The following is a 3,914-nucleotide window of genomic DNA, read 5'->3' on the forward strand; positions in this document are numbered from 1 at the left end:
TAGGTAGATACGTGAAGACCCGCATAAGCCCGTGGTACCCGTCTGGTACCGGGCGATCACGGGTCTCTACCGCAGGCAAAGGTACGTGGTCGGCCTTTACCGGGCTACCGCGGGTAGGTAGATACGTGAAGACCCCGCATAAGCCCGTGGTACCCGTCTGGTACCGGGCGATCACGGGTCTCTACCGCAGGCAAAGGTACGTGGTCGGCCTTTACCGGGCTACCGCGGGTAGGTAGATACGTGAAGACCCCGCATAAGCCCGTGGTACCCGTCTGGTACCGGGCGATCACGAGGTCTCTACCGCAGGCAAAGGTACGTGGTCGGCCTTTACCGGGCTACCGCGGGTAGGTAGATACGTGAAGACCCCGCATAAGCCCGTGGTACCCGTCTGGTACCGGGCGATCACGGGTCTCTACCGCAGGCAAAGGTACGTGGTCGGCCTTTACCGGGCTACCGCGGGTAGGTAGATACGTGAAGACCCGCATAAGCCCGTGGTACCCGTCTGGTACCGGGCGATCACGGGTCTCTACCGCAGGCAAAGGTACGTGGTCGGCCTTTACCGGGCTACCGCGGGTAGGTAGATACGTGAAGACCCGCATAAGCCCGTGGTACCCGTCTGGTACCGGGCGATCACGGGTCTCTACCGCAGGCAAAGGTACGTGGTCGGCCTTTACCGGGCTACCGCGGGTAGGTAGATACGTGAAGACCCGCATAAGCCCGTGGTACCCGTCTGGTACCGGGCGATCACGGGTCTCTACCGCAGGCAAAGGTACGTGGTCGGCCTTTACCGGGCTACCGCGGGTAGGTAGATACGTGAAGACCCCGCATAAGCCCGTGGTACCCCTCTAACAGGCCGTCCACGTACCTTCCTCGTGGTAGCCCGCTAACAGGCCGTCCACGTACCTTCCTCGTGGTAGCCCGCTAACAGGCCGTCCGTCCACGTACCTTTCTCGTGGTAGCCCGCTGACAGGTCGACCACGTCCCCTTCTTACCCGCGGTAGCTGGCTACCGAGGCCGTCGACGTACCTTTACCTGCGGTAGACCGCTATCAGGTCGACCACGTCCCTCCTTACCCGCGGTAGCTGGCTACCGAGGCCGTCGACGTACCTTTGCCTGCGGTAGCCCGCTATCGGGTCGACCACGTCCCTCCTTACCCGCGGTAGCTGGCTACCGAGGCCGTCGACGTACCTTTGCCTGCGGTAGCCCGCTATCGGGTCGACCACGTCCCTCCTTACCCGCGGTAGCTGGCTACCGAGGCCGTCGACGTACCTTTGCCTGCGGTAGACCGCTATCGGGTCGACCACGTCCCTCCTTACCCGCGGTAGCTGGCTACCGAGGCCGTCGACGTACCTTTGCCTGCCGTAGCCCGCTATCGGGTCGACCACGTCCCTCCTTACCCGCGGTAGCTGGCTACCGAGGCCGTCGACGTTCCTTTGCCTGCGATAGCCCGCTATCGGGTCGACCACGTCCCCTTCTTACCCGCGGTAGCTCGCTACCGAGGCCGTCGACGTACCTTTGCCGGCGGTAGCCCGCTATCGGGTCGACCACGTCCCTCCTTACCCGCGGTAGCTGGCTACCGAGGCCGTCGACGTACCTTTGCCTGCGGTAGACCGCTATCGGGTCGACCACGTCCCTCCTTACCCGCGGTAGCTGGCTACCGAGGCCGTCGACGTACCTTTGCCTGCCGTAGCCCGCTATCGGGTCGACCACGTCCCTCCTTACCCGCGGTAGCTGGCTACCGAGGCCGTCGACGTTCCTTTGCCTGCGATAGCCCGCTATCGGGTCGACCACGTCCCCTTCTTACCCGCGGTAGCTCGCTACCGAGGCCGTCGATGATCCTTTGCCGGCCGTAGCCCGCTATCGGGTCGACCACGTCCCTCCTTACCCGCGGTAGCTGGCTACCGAGGCCGTCGACGTTCCTTTGCCTGCCGTAGCCCGCTATCGGGTCGACCACGTACGATGATACCCGCGGTAGCCCGTTAGCACGGCCGTCCACGTCCCTTTACCCGCGGTAGCTCGCTACCGGGGCCGTCCACGTCCCTTTACCCGCGGTAGCTCGCTATCGGGTCGACCACGTACGATGAGACCCGCGGTAGCCCGCTAGCACGGCCGTCCACGTCCCTTTACCTGCGATAGCCCGCTATCGGGTCGACCACGTACGATGATACCCGCGGTAGCTCGCTACCGAGGCCGTCCACGTCCCTTTACCCGCGGTAGCTCGCTATCGGGTCGACCACGTACGATGAGACCCGCGGTAGCCCGCTAGCACGGCCGTCCACGTCCCTTTACCCGCGGAAGCTCGCTATCGGGTCGACCACGTACGATGAGACCCGCGGTAGCCCGCTAGCACGGCCGTCCACGTCCCTTTACCCGCGATAGCCCGCTATCGGGTCGACCACGTACGATGAGACCCGCGGTAGCCCGCTAGCACGGCCGTCCACGTCCCTTTACCCGCGGTAGCTCGCTATCGGGTCGACCACGTACGATGAGACCCGCGGTAGCCCGCTAGCACGGCCGTCCACGTCCCTTTACCCGCGGTAGCCCGCTATCGGGTCGACCGCGTACGATGAGACCCGCGGTAGCCCGCTAGCACGGCCGTCCACGTCCCTTTACCCGCGGTAGCCCGCTATCGGGTCGACCACGTACGATGAGACCCGCGGTAGCCCGCTAGCACGGCCGTCCACGTCCCTTTACCCGCGGTAGCCCGCTATCGGGTCGACCACGTACGATGAGACCCGCGGTAGCCCGCTAGCACGGCCGTCCACGTCCCTTTACCCGCGGTAGCCCGCTATCGGGTCGACCGCGTACGATGATATCCGCGGTAGCCCGCTAGCACGGCCGTCGACGTCCCTTTACCTGCGATAGCCCGCTATCGGGTCGACCACGTACGATGAGACCCGCGGTAGCCCGCTAGCACGGCCGTCCACGTCCCTTTACCCGCGATAGCCCGCTATCGGGTCGACCACGTACGATGAGACCCGCGGTAGCCCGCTAGCACGGCCGTCCACGTCCCTTTACCCGCGGTAGCTCGCTATCGGGTCGACCACGTACGATGAGACCCGCGGTAGCCCGCTAGCACGGCCGTCCACGTCCCTTTACCCGCGGTAGCCCGCTATCGGGTCGACCGCGTACGATGATATCCGCGGTAGCCCGCTAGCACGGCCGTCGACGTCCCTTTACCTGCGATAGCCCGCTATCGGGTCGACCACGTACGATGAGACCCGCGGTAGCTCGCTACCGAGGCCGTCGACGTCCCTTTACCCGCGGTAGCCCGCTATCGGGTCGACCACGTACGATGAGACCCGCGGTAGCTCGCTACCGAGGCCGTCGACGTCCCTTTACCCGCGGTAGCCCGCTATCGGGTCGACCACGTACGATGATACCCGCGGTACCTTCTCAGCCGCGGGTAAGCCCGCTGAAAAAAAAAAAAAAAAAAAAAAAAAATTTTTTTTTTCCCCATCGCATGCGGTAGCCCCGCTATCGAGGACGACCACGTCCCTTCTCAGCCGCGGGTAAGCCCGATGAAAAAAAAAAAAAAAAAAAAAAAAAAAATTTTTTCCCATCGCATGCGGTAGCCCCGCTATCGAGGACGACCACGTCCCTTCTCAGCCGCGGGTAAGCCCGATGAAAAAAAAAAAAAAAAAAAAAAAATTTTTTCCCATCGCATGCGGTAGCCCCGCTATCGAGGACGACCACGTCCCTTCTCAGCCGCGGGTAAGCCCGATGAAAAAAAAAAAAAAAAAAAAAAAATTTTTTCCCATCGCATGCGGTAGCCCCGCTATCGAGGACGACCACGTCCCTTCTCAGCCGCGGGTAAGCCCGATGAAAAAAAAAAAAAAAAAAAAAAAATTTTTTCCCATCGCATGCGGTAGCCCCGCTATCGAGGACGACCACGTCCCTTCTCAGCCGCGGGT

This window comes from Mytilus trossulus, unplaced genomic scaffold, assembly GCF_036588685.1.
Source record: "Mytilus trossulus isolate FHL-02 unplaced genomic scaffold, PNRI_Mtr1.1.1.hap1 h1tg001207l__unscaffolded, whole genome shotgun sequence".
NCBI classification, from domain to species: Eukaryota; Metazoa; Mollusca; class Bivalvia; order Mytilida; family Mytilidae; genus Mytilus; species Mytilus trossulus.